The 24685-nt window shown below is 39.9% G+C and overlaps 1 pseudogene; it reads right to left on the bottom strand.

The window, feature by feature from the left end:
• Positions 1-22196: 22196 nt before the first annotated feature.
• LOC105944951 lies at positions 22197-23251 on the bottom strand (annotated as a pseudogene).
• Between the last annotated feature and the right edge of the window lie 1434 nt (positions 23252-24685).

Raw genomic sequence — 24685 nt, 5'->3', positions numbered from 1 at the left:
GAAGGTATTAAAACAAGTACAAGAGCTCTTCTTGCAAGAATGGACAAGCAACACAAGGGATGGCATGAAAATTTTTACAGAAAACACAATGGCTGAGCAGCATTTAAAAGGGTGAATCTGTATAATAAGTCTCAAGAGCAATAAAGACATATGCCTGTGATGTAGTAAGGAGACAGGCTTGTTATGATCAATAGAAATAACTCATTACTTCTTTTCTGGAAGTCAAGGAAGAGTTTCTTTTGCAATGGTCTCCTAAACTGACTTCAGAATAAATAAATTGTAAGGACATCAAGAATTGTAGGTGTAGGGGGTATCAGAGCATCCCACAGAGAAAAGATAGCATGAGAAAATGATAAGAAAGAAAGCAGTATTCAGATCGAGCAGGTAAGCTTGGCTAGAGCACAGTGAGCAGGGCAAGAAATATAAGAAGCTTCTGGGAGAGGCATTGATCATGTGACTGCAGGACATTCTAGCTATTTGGTTTAATCCTATAATGCCAATGGTGGGTGCAACTGCTGTGGGAATTTTCTGAATAAGACTCAGAGCCATGCGGACAGAGGAGAGGAAGATTTATTTGCACTAGTAGACTGACACCCAGATCATTTTGTAATGGTGTAAGCCCCAAGCTTAGGCAAGAGGGGATATATATATATATATAAAGAATATATATATTCTTTTTTTCTACAAGAAAACAAGGTTACAGAAGCATTCTTTCTTTCTTTCTTTCTTTCTTTTTTTTAACAGTTTGTTTCTCCCAGAGTCTGTACTGAGGGTCCTGACACACGGGTGCCACCTTTGGTAGCTGGATTGTTTTAAGTTATGTTGAAGAGAGTTAAGTTGGTAATTTTTACCCCAGTGTAGGTCATCTGGCTAGTTTTTAAGCAGATCCAGCAATCTTTCTCGAGTTGTGGGTCTGTTTGTCTTATCAACTCATGGCTAGTGTTTGTCAGTTGAAGCATTTTTTATCAGGGGAGAGGCGGGGCATCTGGGTTGAATCCCAGGAGAGTCAGCATTCCCCACATGGATTCCCAGGTTGGGGTTTGGTTGAGGGGCCCACGGATCCAATATGATAACTCTATATACAGGTAGTGACACTTTGCCAGGCCTGATGAGTAGCCTGAGTGTGACCAGTGGGTTAGTTCCCTGCCAATGGCTTTTGATATGCCAACCAATCCTAAAGTTTTGAGAGCCTCATTGGTGGGGTATCTCTATAGTCAGTTTCCAATTTACTTTATATCCTTTCTCTAGCTCAGGACCAGAATTTTTACCAGACACCAAGACTTCTTGTCTTTTTATAGGGCTCCCTTCCAAGCTCCTGGAATGGCAAATCCCACACAGGACCATTATCTGAGATATGACCAGAATGCACCCCCCACCCACCAGTTCTTAGCTTTTCTTGTTATGCACCCATAAACCTCATAGTTCCAGTCATCTCCTGTGCATCTATAGTAATAATTTGGGCAGGGCTCCACATTGCAGAACTTCTGAGCTGAGGTGGGGAGGATAATCCTGTTGTCAGATCCCCCTGAGAAACACCACCTGAAGGAGAAGAGACAGGGGACCTGATAGTTAGTCTTGTTGATCAAAGCCAGTCCATAGTACAGGGATGCCTCCCAGACTAGCTTGTGAGTCTGAGGCGCCAGCAGCCAGGCTGAGTACAGGTTGTTCAGCCAAGTCAGGTTCTGGAACATCAGGTTTCTCCACAGCCAGTTTTGGTCTCCATGGGCTATCCTCAGGTCATCTGGACAAGGTCAGCTTCAGGGGCTGGTTGGGTGTAGTTTCGGTTTTTATTCCTGGCCCAGATCTGTGGCAGCCTAGACGTGGGTGTGGTGTACCATGCCTGACACATGCAACTTTAAGAGCTGAGGGAGTGGTTAGTATAACTTGATATGGCCCCTCCCACCTTGGGTCCAGGCTTCTCCTCACGGGGATATTGATCCAGACCAATCCCCTAGGTTCCAGGAGTGAATGGGACCTTGATTTATTGGGGGGGGGGGGATTTAAGCATCCCGATATCCTTTTTGTACTGTTAACCAGGTATTTTAGAAACCTCTGGAGGTGGGTTTGTCCATACTCCTGGAGATCGCCAGAGTTCCTCAAGAGCAGCAGACGTGGAAGCCTAAACAGGGTTTCAAAATGGGGCATGTAGCACACTCTAATCAACACAAGCAGCAAGATTTCTGGCCAAGTCGCAGTGAATAGAGGGGCACCGGTTGGTTCCCCTAGAGTTGTCAGGCAACCTGAGTTTAGGATCTTCCCCACTTCTCAGCTGGATGGATTACTGCTGGAGAAAAGCCCTCAGCTAGAGCGACTGCGGAGGAGGTGAGAAAACCCTGGCTCTCTTCCCGCGGCAGGGCCTTGACAGATAAATGGAGGGTGTTGGTGCCTCTGGTCCTAGACTGGTTGCAGGAGGCAATGCATTAATGAGTGGGAGATAAGAGGGAGGCTCAGTGTTCTGTTCAGGGGCCTTATGGGTTGGGGGTTTCTCTTCTGGTTTGGTAGTTATCTCAGCTGAGTTTTTTCATATATGGAAGCACAGCCACTCAGGCAGGCACAGAGCCAGTGCATGCCAGCAGTCAGTATAGGGAAGTTGATCCGGATGGCCTGGGTCACTGATGTAAACTTCTCTCATTTGGCAGATGACAGCCTGGTCTAGGGTGCCCTCGTGTGGCCACTCCACGCCAAATAATGGCCAATCAACTTCCCAGTAGGTCTTTAACTTTGATAACTTCAGCTTGACACCATTATTTCCAGAATATCTTGCCTTAAAATTTGTTAACATAGTCTGGAGAACCATCTGGTGCTTTGACTGTAAGGTGTCTAGAGTGTATTTGGTGTGGGTGCAGAGAGGGTTGGAGGGTCCAGAGACTCTCCTTCAGTCAGATACCCACCTGCCCTGCCACCTCACAACGACTTAAGGGGACTTACCAATGAGGGACACATGTATAAACCCCGCATAGTGTCAGAGCTCCTTATTACAGATAGGAGATGAGTGTCCTTTTAGGTTAGATTACCCCAGCAGAACTGCAGTTTTATAGGGCAATTTGGATTCTGTAGCCTCAGAACTGTGGACCCATACATATTCACTCTTACATCCATGCTCAGCCACTCAGAGTTTAAACAGTTCCCTATTTAGTCCCTTTAACCCTGATATAGCTAGATACCAGGACCAAACGAACATGGGTCTACCTGGCAGAAAGAGGGCCATACCACGAAACCACAAGGAGGCTCGGGGTGTCCTTTTGTGGGGATCAGTCTGCCCAGGTTCCATTCTATATTGCCTTTCCCAGGGTTCCTACAGGTTCCATCAGCCTATTGTCTCACTCCTCTGTCCCAGTGCCCTGGTCCATGGCTCAGCAGTCCTCCTCCTGACCTCCTGTCAGGTGACGCTGGAATCACTTAGGGTGTGTGCACTTCTCCCTGTAGCCCAGGAGCAGTGGCCACTTATACCGAAGGTGTGTGTGGGGGGTTGGGGGGAGTTGGCAGTCTGATCTCGCTGGGCCCTCCAGGAAGTGTTGAGGAAATTTCATGAATGAGACTCAGAGTGGTGTGGACAGAGGTGAGGAAGATTTTTTTTTTTTTTTTTTACACTAGCAGACTGACAACCAGATCGCTCTGTAATGGTGTCAGCCCAGAGCTTAGGCAAAAGGGGCTGTTCATATATTTTTATTCTATAAGCAAGCAAGGTTACAGACATGTACATGGTATAAGCATATGGTTACATAGTTTAAATTTTCTGTGATTTCTGTTTTTAATCATCCCAAAACTACCAGTAACTCACAGCAAGGGGAAAGAAACTTATCTCTATGTATTTGCTCTCCACCTATAAAAACTTGTAAAAGAAAGCTTATCTCTCTGTTTACTGATCTCTCCCTACAGGTGGCTCAACGGTGACCAGGGACTTATTTCTACTCTTTGTGGGTAACTTCAGTGGGGGGCTCTGCAACCCAATCCAAGTTTTATTTTTATTATTGCTATTTTCTACTAAACATATACTGGGAATGGAATGATTACATTCAAATTTCTGCATATGCAGTAAGAAGATAGATTTGGACTGATAATTGAGATTATGGCATTAATCCAGTTGTGAGATGGCAGATTCTCAAAATGATAAAATAAAAGCATCCAAACTAATACCATAGTATAGGAAGAGGTGGTGGTAGAATTAATTAACAGGTGAAAGAAGAAAGACTAAAAATATTGACAATGCACACATGCAAAAACTAAGAACAACAAAAATCTAGTTTCATTGTTGACACCTTTTGACTTGTTTATAACAATACAAATTCTGACTGGAAAATTGTTTAGACCTAGTCAAATGCTATATAAAAATTACATGATGACCATTCCTCAAAGTCTGCCATTTCTTAATGTCTGAATGGTGTTGATTCTAGATGTCCCACAGATAACTAAACCATGGATACTCAGTTCACTGTATAAAATATCATAGTATTTGCATGTAACCTGTTCATGTGTATATTTTTTCTTTTGAGACTGGGCCATACTAAGTATCTCAGGATGACCTTGACCTTGAAATTTTAATCCTTTTTCCCCAACCTCTAAACTGCTCCTGTACATTTAAAATTACCTTTAGATTTCCTTATATCTAATACAAAGTAAATTCTCTGCTATAGTTATACTTTAGTATTAATCAGATGATAGCAAGAGAAAAAACTGTCTATAGGCTGAGTAAGAACACTGTTGGCCTATCTATCGATCTATCTATCTATCTATCTATGCCACATATTTCAAATACTTCAGTCCATACTTTATTGAATCTATGGTGATAGAGCCATGGATACAGAGGACTAACTGAATTCATAAAAATAATGCCATATATGAAGGAACAGCATTAAAATTCATGGGATAAATGTAATGTTCTATTCCATTACTTTCATGCTCTGTCTATTCATGGTAATGTTGTAGAGGTTTTCCAGAAAGATCACTCCAATGTCAGTATGAGTGAAAGTTAGAGGAGTTTATTTCCCAGGGGTCGAAGAGCTTGAGGTGGACCTCCAATGATGCTCTGGGCCAGAGCTGAGAGTTTATTTCCATTTTATAGTTTTTATAGCCTAAGGGAGGGGTAAGTGAACAAATAAGATGTGCAAATTTGCAAATCAGTCATTTTTGTAGTCAGGCTACCCTAACAATGAACTTTATTTTAGTTTGTTTTAGCCTAAACTGTCTTTCCTTTTTATAGTACCTTTGGGCCCTTTCTGGACAGTTCCTTCTTTGGGATTTTTTTCATCTGCTGACAAAGATAAGTTTTAGATCCTCAGCAATTAACTCTTAGAGTAACTTAGTAAATAAGTTAAACTTTTAGCTTCTTTTCTACCACAGGAACAACCACAATCCATATTCTTGTCAATTTTTCCTTCTGTCCACCTGTGTGTGCTTTATTATTTTATATACATAATTCTACTCACAAACAATTAATACTTGGTAAGTATAATTACTGCATTACCACACTAGTGGTAAGCTTTGGAAAGCAGTTTAAATTTGCACTTGTTATATCAAGATGGCATCTTGGATATGAGAGTTTAATTTCCACCAAATTCATAAAATTCCACAGTAACTGGGATCCTGAATCTGATTTTGAGTTATCAAAAAGCTTTAAGATATGAGCTTCATTATTTCATGTTATATACTTTTTAATACACTTGTGTGAAAGTACATAATTAAATCTAAATGCAATAAATTGAATATTTAGTGTAATAATGCATCCAGATAGCAATTTACTACTGAAGTCGTGTTGTCAGTGAAGTTGGCAGACGAGGGTTGATGACTGAAAGGTTTATAAGTTGCCAACATTGGATTTCCTCCTCTAACACACCAATCACTTCCTTTGCCTCTCCCTCATCCCATGTTCTTAAATGACACTCTTGCTCTCACAGGTGTAGTCTTGTGGTTCTGAAAAATACCTACATGATAGATATTGGCAATTGGACTATTCTGGCACATGCATTCTTTCCTTACAATAATTAAATAAAGTACATTCTACATACCCCAGATTCCAGTAATAATGAGCTGAGATCTTTTGTTTTATTTGAGATTATATTGAAAGTATAAATCAAGAATGCAACTTAAGATATAGTAATTGGTATTATAGTGAAAATCTGTAAGAGAGTGTGGGTATCAAAGTTTTTAGGAACCACAGCAAAAAATTTGTTGAGAGACCTGAAAGAGCAGTAAAACCTGTGCAAGGAAATAATGAATGACTTTGTACCACTACTGAGGATAATGTCTGAAATCTGAATTAGGTATTAACTGATATCCTCACTTTTCCATTTCCAATTTTTATGCCTTTGCAAGATCCATCAGCAAAGTCCTTGTATACTCTTCTCTCCTCTGTGAAGATTCTTGGCTCTACCTTTTATTCTAATTCTCTAGAAATATTAAAGGTGTTGATGAGATAATAAAAGGGTCTGATACATGACCACTGTTTACAGTGGATGTTAGCAATGCTGTAAACCCATTGTTTTCATTTACAGTGTTTCTGCAGATTGGCATCTCCATGAGGCCAAAAGATCACAAATCACTTAACAAAGTGTTCTCTCATATTTACAGCAATGTGAGGAATGTACTAGAATATCAATATTCATTGACTGATAAAAGAAACCTATATGAAGTAGAGAAATAGACTCAGAACTCATGTGATTCTGTAACAAATCAATCCAACTTCTATTTCTTCCAGGTGCCAAAGGAGAAAAATAATTTGACTGTGGAATAGGTAACTCAAAAGATTGTCATCTTAAAAGTATCATTTAACAGGCTAGAGAGATTGCTTAGCAGTTAAGCACTGGCCTGTGAAGCCTAAGGACCTGGTTGGAGGCTCAATTCCCCAGGACCCATGTAATCCAGATGCACAGGGGGAGCATGCATCTGGAGTTAATTTGCAGTGGCTGGAGGCCCTGGAGCACCCATTCTCTCTCTCTCTCTATCTGCCTCTTTCTCTGTCACTCTCAAATAAATACATAAAAAAGAATAAAATATTTTAATATATATATATATAATTTAACAAATATTCTAAATCTACTTTTTAAAAATGTGAACTGATTTTCTACCAGCTAAAGATTAGAAAATGTTTGCAGGCATAATTTTTTAAACAAATTAAATATATTGTGCTTTTACATCTCACATTGGCTCAGATAATGTTTAAATAACTTCTATCCATAACATCTTTATATTTGCATCAATTTTCCTTTTTCTTCACTACTTCTCCATTTTACTATTGCTACTATAGTTCTTTACTGACAAACAAATACCCAATTCCCAGCATGGTCCTGAATATAGAACTGAGTTTTAATAATGTAATACACCAATAAAGAATTTACATGAACCATAGGTAATTTGCTTTGACCTAATCAAGTACATTATTTATTTCTGGACAGGAATAATAAAACAATTTACCAAAGCTAAAACAGTCTACACATGCTTTTGCTACCTACCAGGATTTCCATGAAAATATTCAGATAAATCCACTTTAATTCACTTAGCAACAATAAATAAGTTAACCAGAAGACTTCAAAAAAATAAACATCCTCCAATAGCAAGCAGACAACAAAATATCACATCTATAAAATAAAGTACAAGAATAATTCTGTTCATGTTTATTTGTTCAAAAACAGGAGTCAGGGCTAGAGGGATTGCTTAGTGGTTAAAGCCTCTGCCTGCAAAACCAAAGGACTCAGGTTCAATTCCTCAGGATCCACATTAGCCAGATGCACAAGCGGGTGCACATGTCTGGAGTTTATTTGTAGTGGCTGGAAGCTCTGATGCACCTATTCTATCTCTCCCTCTTTCTCTGTTAAATAAATAAATACAGCGAATAGAGCTAACTTAACTTCTTCCTTTCCAAATTGTATCCCTTTTATTTCCTTCTCCTGTCTTATTGCTTGCACAAGGACTTCCAGAACTATATTGAAAAGCAGAGGTGAGAGAGGACATCCCTGTCTCTTTCCTGATCTTAATGGGAATCCCTCCAGTCTCTCTCCATTCAGTATTATTTGGGCCTTTGGAGCTTTGTATATTGCCTTTATTATGTTAAGATGTGAACCGGCCATACCGATTCTCTCCAATGTTTTGATGATGAAGTGATGTTGTATCTTGTCAAAGGCCTTTTCTGCATCTATCGAAATGATCATGTGGTTTTTATGTTTAAGCTTGTTTACGTGGTGTATTACATTGACAGATTTTCATATGTTGAACCACCCTTGTGTTCCTGGGATAAATCCCACTTGGTCAAGGTGGATAATGCTTTTGATGTGTTGTTGGATTCGGTTTGTGAGTATTTTGTTCAGGATCTTTGCATCTATGTTCATTAAGGAAATAGGCCAGTAGTTTTCTTTTTTTGTGGCATCTCTGCCAGGTTTGGGGATTAGGGTGATACTAGCTTCATAGAAGGAGTTGGGTAGCTTTTCCTGTTCTTCAATTGTGTGGCACAGTTTTAGGAAGATTGGTTTGAGTTCTTCCATGAAGGTTTGATAAAATTCGGCCAGAAGAAGGTGATGAGGAAGCACGAGCTTTCCCATTAGCTTATCCAATAACTGAATTTCAACAGAGTGAACAAATGATGAGGCAATATGCTTCCTTTAATTTTAAAGGCACAAAAAAATTAAAAACAGCTTGTGCACAGTATGGACCTATGTCACTATATACTATGTCAATTATAGAAGCGTTGGCAGGGAAAATTCTAACAGCAGATGATTGGAAATCTATAGGCAAAGCTTGTTTATCAGGAGGAGAATATTTAATTGGGGAAGTAGAATTCTATGACTTATGCAAAAAGACTGCAATGTTGAATCAACAGGCAGGGAATGGTAATTGAAATGTTGACATGCTTACTGGGGAAGGAGGATATGCTGGGAATGACAATCAAATTGTATATCCCTCTGCTGTTTATCAACAAATAGCCACAGGGGGGAAAAAAAAAAAAAGGAGAAGCTGTGGGGGAGAATTTAACTAAGATTATACAGTGTCCTGATGAGAATTATGCTGATTTTGTAGATAGATTGATAAAAACAGCAAGGAGAGTATTTGGAGATGCTGGCGCTGGTATGGACTTTGTAAAACAGCTTGCTTATGAAAATGCAGCTAATGCTTGCAAAGCAGCTATATGGCCTTATAGAAAAATAGTTGATCTACAAGGATATGTTAGATTATGTGCTGATATTGGCCCTAGCTATATGCAGAGGATAGTCATGGCTGCAGCGTTACAAGGAATTCCTTTTCAAGTGGTCTTTGACACAGGAAAAAATGATAGCTGCACAAACGTTAGTTCAAGAACAATTAGAGGCAGGGAATATAGAGGAATCATCTTCACCCTGGAATACACCAATTTTTGTTATTAAAAAGAAATCAGGAAAATGGCGGTTACTACAAGATCTGAGAGCTGTAAATGTCACCATGCATTTAATGGGAACATTGCAACCTGGTATGCCTCGTCCTGTAGCTATTCCAGCTGACTTTTCTTTCTTTTTCTTGGTTTTTCGAGGTAGGGTCTCACTCTAGCCCAGGCTGACCTGGAATTTACTATGTAGTCTCAGAGTGGCCTCGAACTCACAGTGATCCTCCTACCTCTGCCTCCCGAGTGCTAAGATTAAAGGTGTGCACCACCATGCCCAGCTCCAGCTGACTTTTCTAAAGTGATTACTGACTTGAAAGATTGTGTTTTACTATACCTTTACATTCACGAGATTGATGCCGTTTTGCTTTTAGTGTTCCTTCTAGTAATTCTAAGGAGCCTATAAAAAGATATCAATGGAAAGTTCTCCCTCAAGGCATGGCTAATAGTCCAACTTTGTGTCAGAAATTTGTGGCTAAAGCTTTAGCTTCTACAAGAAGCAAATTTCCTCAAATATTCTTTAAATGGACAAACATATACTTTTTTTTTTTTTAAAGATTTTTTTTGTTTATTTTTATTTATTTATTTGAGAGTGACAGACAGAGAGAGAAACGGGGGGGGGGGCACACCAGGGCCTCCAGCCACTGCAAACGAACTCCAGATGCATGTGCCACCTGTGCATCTGGCTTATGTGGGTCCTGGGGAATCGAGCCTTGAACCGGGGTTCTTAGGCTTCACAGGCAAGCGCTTAACCGCTAAGCCATCTCTCCAGCCCCAAACATATACTTCTAATACTCCTTATAAATCTGCACAATTTGTAGAACTGGCAGTCTTTAAAGCTTTATTGCAACATACTGCTACTATATCTGTTAATATTTACACTGATAGCCAATATATTGTCCACTCAGTTCCTTATTTAGAAACCTGTAGTAGAATAAGTCCTTCTACTGTTTACAATTTGTTTGCACAGGTTCAACTTTTGATTCTCCAATGCTCAGCACCTTTCTATGTAGGACACCTTCATGCTTATTCTGGCTTCCCTGGACCCTTAGCTCTGGGAAATGCTATTACAGATGAGGCCACTAAATTTTTTTTTCCATGGAAGAAGCTATTAATGCTCATAAGCTTCATAATCTTAATGCTAATACTCTATGTCTTAAATATAAAATTACACGTGAACAAGCATGACAGATAGTTAAAAATTGTCAAGAATGTCTCACATTTTAACCTGTGCCACATCATGGTGTCAATCCTCGAGGTTTGACTCCTGGCCATTTATGGCAATTGGATATAACTCATGTTCCTGAGTTTGGAAAAATGAAATTTGTACATGTTTCTATTGACACTTATTCTGGTTTCATTTGTGCTTCTGCTCAAATGGGAGAAGCTACTAAACATGTTATTGATCATTGTCTTCATTCTTTTAATATTCTAGAAGTACCTAAACAACTGAAAACAGATAATGGTCCAGGATATACAAGTGCAGAATTTAAGCACTTTTGTTCTTATTTTAATATTGAGTATGTTACTGGAATTCCTTATAACCCCCAAGGGCAAGGTATCATTGAATGAGCAAATGGAACATTAAAAATCTGGTTACAAAAAACTAAAAAGGGGGAAATGACAGAGGGATCAATAACAAGATGGTTAAATCATTCTTTATTTATTTTAAATTTTTGACTTTTGGATGCAAAAGGGTTTTCTGCTGCTGACTGTTTATGGCATGCACAAACCAAGACTTATTATGCTAAAGCAATGTGGAAAGACCCATTGACTAACAAATGGAGTGGACCTGACCCTGTATTAATATGGGGGCGAGGATCTGTTTGTATTTTTTCACAGAAAGAAAATGGAGCCAGTTAGTTGCCAGAACATTTGGTCTGGTATGCAGGCCACGAGATCAACAAGAGAACACTGCTGATCCTGATGATAGGGTGTCATCTACAATTTGCTTACAGTGAAGTTTAATGGACCTATGTTCCTAATCCTGGTTCCACAGGAAATAAAACTGTATGGGTTAATGATTGGGTTATTGGACTGTCCTCAGGCTTGTGGTGGTCAGACAATGTACATCAGCAAACTTACGTGTGGAAAATTGCTGCTGCTATGGGAGGTATCAAGCTTACATCTGCCAGCAATAATTCAAATAGCTTTACGAAGGGAAGTGTTATGAACTGTGTTACACCACCTTATGCCCTGATGTTAAGGAATATAAATATTACTTGGTATCATGAGTCTGAAGGAATGTTTAATGTTACCTGTGATAAATGTAGTCTATCCAGTTGTGTTTCTCATGATTCTGAAACTATAATGATTGTCAAACAACCTGCATTTGTTATGATTCCTGTTAATCTTCCAAAGCCTTGGTATTCTGACAAGGGTATTCAAATTCTAGGGGAGGTTAAAAATAGTTAGGTAGACAAAAGAGAATTGTAGGTTTAATTATTGCTGGAATTGCTGCATTTATTACATTGTTAGCTTCTATTACTACTGTTGCTGTCGCTCTTACACAAGAAGTTCATACTGCACACTTTGTTAATAATCTAGCTAAAAATGTTTCTGTTACTTTGGGAACTCAAGTAGCCATAGATAAGAAGTTAGAAGAAAAGATAGATGCCTTGTTTGATGTAGTGACCTATTTAGGAGAGCAAATTCAAGGAATGAAGATTAGAGCTCGATTGGAATGCCATGCAGATTACCAATGGATCTGGATCACCTCTAAAACTAACAATGCTAGCTGTGAAGTTTGGATAAAGGTCAAAATGCACTTAGAAGGAATTTGGCACCATTATAACATTTCATTAGATTTGGTTAATTTACATTCAGAAATTCTAGCTATACAGAACTGTCATCTTGATTTTGACACCACAAAGGTTGCTAATGATTTACTTGCTGCAATTAAGTCTGTGCTGCCTGGTTGGGACTCTTTAAGTTCCTGGATAGGCAGTTCTACAGCTGTGGGAGTTTGCTTTCTGCTTCTCTTATGCCTATTGCCTATTTTCTTCAAGTGTCTAATGAAGTCTATTGTGAATGTTCACACAGAGGTCTGAGGTATGCACTATAGAACACGTCCTTGTCTCCCTCAGACTTTATGCTAATTCTCCCTGAATTGTATCCGGCTGGTAGCCAGAGATGGGTAATATCAGGGGAGGAGGCATCCAACCGAAGACAGGGCATGTATTGAAGGATAATACATTTTTCCAATGATGGGTAAGGATGTTCTTCTGCCTCTGACAACCTAAGACAGGCACAGTCACTTCTTTTAATAAATAAAGAAGGGGGAGATGTCAGGAGCTGCAGCTGCTCTTTGACCTTGGGAGCTAAGGGTGGTCTCTAATCTCTTAATACAAAGGCCTTATCGATAACATGCCTGATACAAAGGCATTGTTTAGTATACAGCCTAGGTGGAGTGGGCATCAGATACAGAGGCATTAACAAAGGACCCTGGTGAAGCTGACCTTAGGCACATAGGCATTATTGAGAAAGTTTTATCTTCTGTATATAAGCTTGTGTCTTCCTGCATAAACATGAACCTTGATCAGAACTTGTCTTGGCTCCATTCCTTGTGTTCTTGTCTCAGATTCATTCCCACTCCCTCCTTTGAGGCTGTTTCAACCTCCATGCTGCAGGCCAGCACAAAATACAGTGTTGTAAAGCAGAATATTAAATTAGCTAACAGGAGTTGGGCTGGGTTCAGTCCAGGAGACTGGATTCTTCAGCAGTCTCAGTCTGGCATCAAAGGCCTAGAGATTTCCTGCCACTGATCAGCACCGGCCACTGGGCAAAAACATTCTTGGCTCTGAGCAGCTTTTTTAAATTTATTTATTTATTTATTTATTTATGTTTTTTAGTATTTTTGAGGTGAGGGTCTTCCTCTAACCCAGGTTGACCTGGAATTCACTATATAATCTTAGGGTGGCCTGAACTTCAAACTCATGGTGATCTTCCTTCCTCTGCTTCCCAGAGTGCTGGGATTAAAGGCATAGGCCACCACATTGGGCCTTCTGGGAAGCTTCTTGTATCGTCCACCAGCACAAGGATCACTCTGTCTAGCAGAAGGAATTCCTCTCCAATTAATCATTCTGAAAACATCCACACAAATGAAAACAAGAGGCATGCCAATTACCTGATTCCTAATCTGATCAATTTGACAACAGCACTTAACCATTACACCTTTAAAACCTTTTAATTCCATCATGCTTATCACCAGTAAATAAACACTTAAGTCCTTATGTATGTTTTAAGGCACTGAAAATTACAATCACATAAACTCTTATTTTCAAGAACTTCATACAATATTACTATCTTTGGTTCTTCACATATTCATCTTTTTGAGGACTATTAATTATACACTGATCAAATTCTTGGCTGAAATAAAATTTCAATATGGAGAAAAATATGTATTGATACTTCAGTGAAATATATATGCATGTTTATGAAATATATGATAGGGCTAATTACTATATCTACATATTTGGTGTTATTGAAGTTAATATGATATAATGCAGACCTTAGCTAGACCTGGAGGTACAGAGCTGTGGTCTCAGCTACTCAACAAATAATTGAGTAAATAAATAGCTCAAAAATAAATAATATAAAATAAACATTTTGGAAATAGTTAATGACTTTATTGAGAACATGAAGTGTTTGGAAAGAATATGAAAACCAATGTTATTTCTCAGCTACCAGTTCCTTGGAACTGACATCTCTGCATTTCAAGAATAAACCCACTGTAGCAAGAACTCTGGAAGAACAACACCAATTTTAATTAAAAAATACTTGCCATCACAGAACCTTATTGAACCTTATTAGTAATAATAAATATTTCCATTTTTCACCTGTCAATGCTGTTATCTCTGGTTCCAACTGTGCCCCTTCACATTTACCCAACCAGTGTCTTTGGGAATCCAAAATAATATGAAAACCACTATTTCAGTTTGTCCCAGGATACACTCAACTGGCTAATGACAAACTAATTTAGTAATTTTAGTCAAGGACAAAGTAAATTATCTTTTATACAGATTGCATTTTAACAGTTGTTGATTTATGAAATATGGTTAAAATAATGAATACACATCTCTATGGCACAGAGTGGGATTACAGGAGAGGAAAACTATTTTTTTTTTTTTTTTTAGCCATAGTATAGGTTTTATAAAAGCTATTCCACTGGCTGTGGTGGCACACACCTTTAATCACAGAACTTGGAAGGCAGACAGAGGAGAATCTCTGTGAGTTTGAGTCCGTCTGGGATGGCATAGTGAATTTTGAAGGGACCAAACTAACACCATGACAGGCTTCAGTGAGGTGCCACCCTAACTGGGCCTAAGTTCCAGTTTCCCAGAGAGGCAAACAAGACTTCTAAGAAAGGGTGGCCTGTTAATCAACAATGATCCTGACATGTGGTCAAAAAAGATAGCTGCCCAGGGCTGAGTCAGCGACTGAAGACATGTCCCTTTTGCTCCTTTTGCAACCCTTCTGCCCCAGCCAATCAGAAATGCACAACTGTAATTACTGCTTGCCTAGGCAGTTAATTTAAAAAATTACCTAAGGCCACCAAAATTCCTCTAGCTGTGCTTAAAGGGAGCCTGTGAGCTCCTCTCAGGGTCACCATTTTGCATGAGTGGGTGACCCCTCCCCATGCTAGTTGACTCTGCAGAATAAACATTCTTTACTTTTACATTCTATTTGAGTCTGGGGTCTTTCTTCAGTGATTCTCGGACACTTACAAATTTCATGTCATCTTGGGCTACGGTAAGACCCTACCTTGAAAATCAAAACAGACAATAATAATAATAATAATAATAATAATAATAATAATAATAATAATAAGCTATTCCACTTCTAACAAGCAGAGAATTTTTACACATGTAATGATTAGAACCCTACTGAATAATCTCAGGTGCCTCTGAGGATGTGCGGTTTCCTGTTTAATATGCCACCTTTCATCCTGAAAATTTAGTGGGTATTCTTTGGGTATACATTTATGTTCCTTTTCCCCAGGAAAGCTACCATTGTCTGTTGGAATTTCCTCCCCCTATATTGTGTCTAGGACCTTTTCCAGGAAGTAAACAGGACCACATATGGGGAATTTTGATAGCATTATTTCCTACTTCAAAATGATCTCTTTTCTCATTGCTTGGGGGTAAAAAAGGCCTTGGAATCATCATTTTATTTAATTTGTATTTTAAACAAAAACTTGCTTCAAAGGTTAGGGAGAGAGCCCAGTAAGTAAAGTGCTTGTGTCATAAACATAAAGATCTGAGTTCAATCCCCAGGATTCACATAAAAATGCCTGGCAGGAATGTTCATGACTATAATCCTACAACAGGGGAGGCAGAGAAAAGAGGATCCCTGTAGCTCCCTAGTATGATTGGTAAACTCTAGGCAATGAGTCTTTTTATTATTAAAAAGGCATACTGTACTCCAGAGGAAGACTCCCAAGGTTATTCTGCAACCTACACACACACACACACACACAGAGAGAGAGAGAGAGAAACAGACAGACATGCATTAAATAGGAAAAAAAAGAAAAAAAAAACTTATGAGCTGGAGAGATGGCTCAGGAGTTAAGGCACATGCCCTCTAGGTCAGGACAAAATGGAGTCACCAAAGACAGTAGAATGGCAACAGAGACAAGGAAGTGGGTCATCCACATTCCTCAAGAAGCCGCCCAGCCATTATCCCTTTCCTGCCTAACAATGCCCCAGTTCTAGTTTTCCTAACTCTTATCTTGTGGTTACTGCTTTAGTATCACACCTGGCTATCTTAGAGCTCCCCTAAAGAAACCTTTTCTTAAACATTTCCCTTCCTCACCTTTCCCCAACTGAAGAACCCTATATAGCACACTAACTGGAATTCCAAGTTGGCTGTGCTCTGCTCTTGAGAGTCAGTCTTGGCAGCTTATATTTTTCCTGAATAAAAGCTTCCATCTTTGCCTCAGAGTGGTCCTGTGGTCTTGGTCACTCCCAAACCTTACATTGCCTACAATGCCTGATGACCCAGATTTGATTTCCCGGTACCCATGTAAAGCCAGAGGCACAGTACCACATGCATCTGGAGTTCATTTGCTTGCAAATAAACTTTTTTTCAAATAGGAGAATAGATCCAGTCTATTTTATAGTATTCATCACTTAATCAGTATTGGGCTTTGGAGAAGGGAAATCTATGTATTGATTTACATTCAGGTATTTTGCTGTAGATTTTTTAGCACTAATAATTATGAAAGGAACTTGAGTTTAAATTCTTTCAATAAGTATCAATACAAAAGAGCTTAACTTTATAAGTTAAACACAACATTGTCTTAATTACAGTTATTGAGTTTCAAAGGGGAAAGTGGATGTAGGGGGGGAATTACCATCGGATATTGTTTACAATCATGGAAGTTGTCAATAAAAAATTATAATAAAATACTTTTTATAAAGTGAGCCTTGCAGTCAATGTCTGTCAATAGAGATTTGTGATAACCTTACATAAAGAAGTATTTTTTGTCCTGTACTTTACCCTGTTCTCACATTTTTTAATAAGTTATTCACATCATGTTTTACATTCAGTGCTTATGATCAAATTATAAAAGGTTAGATTAAGTCAACTCTTCTCATTTTCTTTAAGCTTTAATTTCCTTAAAAAAATTAAAAATATCAAATGATTCATTTTTAATGGACAAGATTATTTCCTTTTGCTTGGTTTTGATCTCAACTTTATTAGAATTTGTTGTTCACTATTAATCATGGTAAATGGAGTGAGATACGGAAAAACAAAATTAGGGTATAGAAGCTCGAGCAAAATAAATCAATGAAGTGTTGAAAATGTGCCTGATGAGGGAAGGCTGAAGGAATAAGTACATATACCCAAGAAAATTGAAAGGAAATTTAATAGCACATTTTATGTGTATAAGGAATTTTTTATGGGTGGTAGTGAGCACATATTTGTTTGTAAATTGAGGGCAGAACTTCAATAGCCTCCCAACTGATTGCCCTGTCACATGCCTCATTTTCTTCATGCTAGGATCTATCTAACACAGGACTGTAAAAACAATAATACACAAAGGACATTTTCATCCATCTGTGCTATTCAAGAACTTACAAGGACTCTTTCTAAGCCACTGCATCAAATCCAAACTTTCACAACTGTGAGTTAAAACCCTCTATCAAACAACATCATACTTTTTTTTTTTTTAACCTTTAGGCTCAACACTTCCAAGGCTAAGCCCTCTAGTTCTACCAGATCTTTCTATTATGTAATATTTAACTTCAAATGTCTCCAAGACTATTTTTTTCCATTTTTATTCACCCACATGATTTGACCAATCTTTTATGCTTATTTCTACAATCTCTTCAATAAGATACATATTTTTAAAAATTCATATTAAATAGAATTTAAATAAAATTTATTTTACAATCACTCATCTATCACAATTTATTCACATTTAATATGTATACTACAGTTTTCTTCAATGAACTTAAAGTGCATGTAGAATAGAATTTTAAAGGAAACTCTTCACACTGTAACTTATGAGAATACATACACTACCTAGACCTATGCTGTGTTCACCTGAGCAGGTTTACAGTTGGATATTTGGGCCTGCATTCTTCCCTATGTACACACATCCACCACCATGCCCAGGTTCTTTATTATTGTTGAAGTCAAACCTATTAATTTACTCCTAAAGCTGATATCTGGAACCACCCTAGTCCCTTTAATTCACCCTGATACTGTAGCCACCCTTTCCCTGCCCAGCTTCATCTCCTTTTATTACTTTCATCAACTAAACTCTTGTGTTCTAACCTAAGATCACTCAACCATGGCATTATTGGCATTATGGCTGGTTAAATTTGATTTGTGGAACATCCTATTTGTATTTTAGAATATTGCTAATTGTTCTGGAGGACATGGAGTTGTTTCTGATTTGAAAACATCATTTTCACCATATGGATTTATGACATGTCTCAAAAGGCCAATGCTGATTCATGTGTCTATGATTTCTCTGCATAGTTTCACCTATATATTACATGGGACCTCTTTAATCTTTTTTTCTTTTGTATTTTTGTGCCACTTACCTTTCCCTGTCACTGTGACCAAATTGCTGATAACTTAAAAGAAACACTTATACTGGCTCAGAGTTTTAGGATATACAGTCCATTATGACAGAGAAGATAGCAATGAGAGCCTTTTGTAGGTATGCAAACATGAACATGATGAAAACCCCTCACATCTCTGTAACTAACAAAGCAGAGAGACCTTAGGTTGGAACCAGGGCCTACTATAACCCTCCAGCCCCACCTTTGTGACTCAAATCAGCCAGATAGGTTCATTGACCATAGCTTTTACAGTTTTCCAAAGTACTGCCACTAGCTAAGGACAAACTGCTCAAACTCATGAACCAGATGGACATTTGCATTATAATCCTAGCAATATTTCTATTGAAAAAAATTAGAAAGCAAAGTAAAAGGCTATGAGAGCAAACCTTCATTCTCTTTTTGTTAGGAAAAGAAGTATAGTGAGTAGCAGAGTTTCAATCTAGGTTATTTGTTGTAAGTTAACATGACTATACCAAATTTCAAACCATCCAAACGTGAAGTTTTATTCATAGACTTTGACTAACATATCCTTGGAGACAAAGAGGAAATACCATATAACACACCATTTAGAGCTTGTATGTTATCTCTGGCTTTTAGTTATTTTTTAAATTTTTTTGTTTATTTTTATTTATTTATTTGAGAGCAACAGACAGAGAGAGAAAGAGGCAGAGAGAGAGAGACAGTGAGAGAGAATGGGCATGCCAGAGCCTCCAGCCACTGCAAACAAACTCCAGACGCGTACGGCCCCTTGTGCATCTGGCTAACGTGGGTCCTGGGGAATCAAGCCTTTAATTGGGGTCCTTAGGCTTCACAGGCAAGCATTTAACCACTAAGCCATTTCTCCAGCCCTTAGTTACATTTTTTTATTCAGTGCTGAGGATGAAGCGTCTCACATGTGCTAATAAAATACCCTGCCTATGAGCTACATCCCAGCCATGGTTTTCCTTCTGTGTAAGGATATTATAAACTTGCAGAAAGCCATGAGATTATATTTTTATGAATTTTCTTTTCTACATTTAATTATGTTCTGTTCAATAATCATAGCTAGTGATTCTGCTAGTGATTCTGTGGGAAGTATGACAAATAAAAAATACATCAAACTCACTCCAGTATATCATTGTACAATGGATATCCATTTGAGAATTTAAATCAATTAGGGTTTTACTGAACATCTACATTTCGGACACTATTAATTTAATGTTACAAGTAGATAAATTAAAATTTCCAACTTAATGCAATGTCAGCATATCTGACCACCAATGCCTTACTGTGCAACAGTGGCTGAACTCAATCAAATCTGAGACCTCTATATTGATTGCTTCATCCCTTCTCTTCCCCACTTTTCAGAAGCCTCACAAGATTCTTCTTATTTATGCAATAAGCAATATTCTTGGAACTGCCTAACAGATAAAAGTGTATGACATCAAACCTTAATGGCCTCTCAATTCAGGAAGAGAAGGAATTACAGCAATAATCAATTGCAAACTGCCAATAATGTCATAAAAAGACATAATGGGGGTTCAGGGAAATTTATAAAGATATAATGAATTGTATTGTGCTTTTTAAGGATAATGAAGATATTTTTTCCTGACATGCACAGGGGAAAGAACAATCCAGGGAAAGAAAAAAAAAAAAAAAAAAAAAGCCTGAGCAAAGACCAAAGACCAGTATCATATAGTAGTAATTTCCTTTTTTGTTTTCAGTTTTAGTTTTAGTTCTTTTGAGATAGGGCATCATTCTTGTCCAGGCTGACCTAGAACTCACTCTGTAGTTCTAGGCTGGCCTTTCATTCATACCAATCCTCCTGCCTTGGTGTGTAGTAATTGGAATTGATGTCCCCCAATATATTCAGTGTTTTATTAGTTTGCATATGCAGCCACCTGGCTGGAGGCAGTGTCACTGGGTGGATCTTAAGGTGTGGTGGTGGGTTTGAGATTTCAAGCTAAAGATATGCAAAGTGTACCTAGCTGGAGTTCCTGAAGTTTGCTGTGCTGTATGGCTTTTGGCTTGTGCTTTTCTCCCCCCCCCCCCCCTTCCTTGGGCCTTGGGCCTGTGAAGGCAAGCCAGCTTCTTCTGCCATTATGGAACTTTCCCTGGATCTTTAAGCTTCAATAAATACCCCTTGCTTCATAACTGTGCCTGGTTTGGAAGTTCATCTCAGTGAACCTGAAGCTGTCTGGAACAGAAGTTGGTACTAAGGAATGGGCTGAGATGAACTTGACCATGTGGATGTTGGTCTTTTGGGACTTTTATTTTGGAGGAATGGACTTTGTGCTTGCAACTGAGGATGCCTTCTGGAGTGGTAAGCCAAGCTTTATGGACTAGTCTGATGAGAGTTTGAGAATGCTGAGTGCAGACAGTATTGAACTTTGAGGCTTGGCTTATGAGTTTTCTGAGGGGAAGAAAAGAATAGAGAGGACTTCGTTGGAACTGGGCTACTGGCAGAAGGGCTGGCTGCATTCTCCTGCCCAGGCCCAGAGAGTTTGATCAAGGTTAAATTTGTAATGGACTGATGTGTTTGGCGAAAGATAATTGGACTGAGAGATTTAAGATTTTTAAGCTGGAAAACCTCAAGCAAGTTAAAATTACAGGCACTGAGACTGGTCTTAGGTTACTTACTGAACCTGCTATTGTCAAACACATTAGCAATTTTAAGGAAGATGGCACAACTGCTTTACATTAAGATAATTGAAAGGATGCCTGGGGAAAGACTATCAAAGAAATACAAACTCTTTTGGAAAGAGCTGACTAGAGAAAAACCTATTTTTCAAGGTTATGATTTATTTTGTCCCTGACTTAAGAATATGGCGTGTCCTCCACACCTGGTATTGGTTTCAGAAGCATGGAAAATATGTGGAATGGTTGTGAGTTGCACACAGTTCCAGGAGCCACTGCTGAGATGTGGCATGAGGCAGGGTGTGATGTCCTGATAGGCTGAAATAGCCTTTGTAAGATGGACTGTGGTTTGCATGAAGTCCTGAAGATGTTTTGGATATGCAAGGGCTACCATAAAGCACACTATTGGTCTAGGATGGAAGTGTTCCCTGGCTACTCTTCCCAGCTGGAGGAGTGGAACTGGAATATCTGGAGACTAGCACTCTCTGGTTATATTGAACTTGAACTGCAGAAGTTTGATGTTTGTTTGATGGTGGTTGAGTTTCCATTGTTTTAGTCTCTCCTTGCTATGCATTATACCAGTTAAAAATGTTTACTCTGCACTTTTATATGTTAGAAGAATTTAACTTGTTTGATTTTACAGGACTTACTATCAAAAATTGGTCAAGACTGTGAGGAGTGTTTTTTTTTTTTGGGTGGGGGCTCTGGACAATTTTATCTTAAAATAAAAAAAAAAAGGTAATAAAAAGAACCACCCCTACACAGGGAAAGGCCCCAAGTGGGTCCCAGCCTATTGTTCTCCCTGGCTTCAGAGACTTCTGCATAGGGCTCAGCTGCTTGCTCGGCCATCTCCAGTTCTGGGGCTGGTAGGCCTGCTAGGATCCTTCCTCCATGTGAGTAAGCCTGCTCCTCAGTCACCAGGAACACATGGGAGCCTGGGCTCCAGGAAAGGAAGAATCAGTGGAAAAGTCAGATGTCACCTGTGGCCAGATCCTCTGCTGGGCACTCTAAGCAAGCACAGGGCAAGCCCTCCCCCCCCCATTTAGTGTGACTGGTGTCCATCACGGAGACAGCACATGCATTGTGCAAGAGAGGCACAAGGGCCCAGGGACTGCATGGTGGGGGAGGGCAAGGCTGTCCACGTGCCACATCACGTTTAACACCACACACTGCAGGCTCCTATACCACAGGGCTTCAATTCAAAGACATGCCTTCCAAATGCCCCAGTCCCATGCCAGAAGTGGGCAGTGAAGGAAAGGGGCATGAGATTAGTCTGTTGCTCCTGGGCTATCTGCAATTCCCAGCTCCAAGCCCCTGAGTCCCCATAGTTGGTTGCTGTCATTCTTGATGACGACCTCTAAGCCATGGTGCCATAACTGAGCTCGAAGCAGCAGATTCTTGTTTTTAAGGTCTTCCACCTGCTGTCGAAGAACATCATTGTCCAGCTGCAGTTGGTCTAGCCCCTGCAGTTCTTCAGATAACCGGTGGTTACTCTGCCTTAGCTCCTGAATATAATTGCAGGCTTTGGATAGAATTCCACCTTTACTCTGGCAGACTTGGTGCTCTCCATAGAGCAGTCTGGGATGATCATAGACAGCTGCACGATCCAGTTGTTGATCTTGTCCCAACAGCGGCGGCTCTCCGCTTCGTTATGCTGAGCCCTGCGTTTCTCATCCCAAGCTGTCCAACGAGTAAGGGTGGGTCCTGGGAGCAATTGAGCGCTGGCTCCCTCCCTGCAATACTTCTTGTGGTGACATCATCACAAAGAACTGACCGGTGCTGGGAGGAGTTGCCTGCCCCAGCAATGCCTCTGAGCCCTGAGTGGTAACGACAGCAGCTGTGCTCCCAGATGTGGTGCCCCCTGCTCCGTCTCCCACGGCAGTGCTGGGGAAGTAAGCACAATATGTCTCAGCAGCTGTCCCCTCTGTGTCAACTGCATCGTCACTGCTGAAGGCACCCTGGATCACTGCCTGGATCATGGATTGAGTGGCAGGATAGCCACTGATGGTACCAGTACCCTCAGTCTGGCCATCTCGCTGCCCCTCAGACACCTGGATCACCCTGTACATCACTTGACATTGGGATCAGGGAAGGTGGTAGCTGACTGGATACTGGCAATGGCCACACTAGTTGGGTCCTCCCCAGTAGCCACTGTACCTTCCTGAATCTGAACTGTCCCCTCTTCCTTTTCAGCTGTTTTCAGCTGCCCCTTCATCACTCTGTGAGGGGGCTCATCCGAGAAACGGGTCCTTTTTTTGGAGGTCTTCTATCATCTCTCCTGACTCACAGGCCTAGGTGCTAAGTCCTGAGAAGCAAGGAACACCCAAGCCACTGTGCCTCGCTGCGCCTCCCCAGCTCCAGGCTCCCACCAAGTCCTGCACACTCACTGGCCCCAGCCTATGCGGTCATCACCCCCCCCACACACACACACAGGATTCTCACTCTCTCTCTCCCAACCCAAGTATTGCCATAGACAGCTGCTCATGAGCAAGCCCAGCCAGCAGCCATGTTGATAAGGGGCAGAAGTCAAGACTGTGAGGACTTTTGAAATTAAACTGAATAAAATTTACAATGTGTGATAGTTATATATGTATCGGGGGCCAGGGTGGAATGTGGTAGTTTGAATAGAATGTCCCCAGTATATTCAGTGTTTTATTAGTTTGCAGTTTGCATCTGCAGCCATGTAGCTGGCAGCAGTGTCACTGGGCAGATCTTAGGTATGGTGGTTTTGAGATTTAAATCTAAAGATATGCAAAGTGTGCCTAGCTTGAGTTCCTAAAGTATGCTGTGCTGTATGGCTTTTGGCTTGTTCCTCTCTCTCTCTCTCTCTCTCTCTCTCTCTCTCTCTCTCTCTCTCTCTCTCTCGACTTGTGTGAAGGCAGGCCAGCTTCTTCTGCCATTTATGGAACTTCCCCTGGTTCTTTAAGCTTCAACATATATCCCTTGCTCCCTAAGTGTGCCTGGTCTGGAAGTTCACCTCAGGGAACCTGAAGCTGTCTGCTACACTTGGCCTCCCACAATCTCTAGATCCATGCAAACAGCTGGGCATAGCCACATGTTCTTGAGACCCTAGTCTCACAAAGCAAAGCAGAGGCCAGTGAATTGCACACACACTGAAAATAGTAAACTCCAGTATCAGTAAGAGACTGGATATAATAAGAACAGGTGGAATAATGATGGAGTACCTGCCCTATAACAAGAGAACTCATGGAGTGCTGCAAAGGCACACACATGTGAACACACCACGCACACCACAACACATACTCACACACACACACTCTACATGCACACAAGCAAAAGAAAAAAAATGTCTGGTAATCAATAGATGAATTGAAATAGAACCAATATGGCTGAGGCTGGAGCTATGGCTAGATGATTTTCCACTGAACTCATTTTCCACTTGCCTCATGAAAGTATCATCACCCCTTACAAGTTTTCCTGAAGCAAACTCTCCTTCTGGGCTTAGAAAGCAGGCAGCGATTATGCTTTTACAAAAACAATCATGCAGGAGAGGATTTCTGAGCTTAAGATTTATTGAGTGTTTCAGCTCCCAGAACCACAGACATGATAAGCTATTACTAGCCATTTTTCATTTTAAAAATATCTGTTTGGATACAAATTTTTCCATGACAATTTAAGATGTTTTAAC

Source organism: Jaculus jaculus, chromosome 10 (assembly GCF_020740685.1).
Source record: "Jaculus jaculus isolate mJacJac1 chromosome 10, mJacJac1.mat.Y.cur, whole genome shotgun sequence".
In the NCBI taxonomy this organism is placed as follows: Eukaryota; Metazoa; Chordata; class Mammalia; order Rodentia; family Dipodidae; genus Jaculus; species Jaculus jaculus.
The sequence above is the reverse complement of the archived record's forward strand: the minus strand, read 5'-3'. Positions and strand labels throughout refer to the sequence as shown.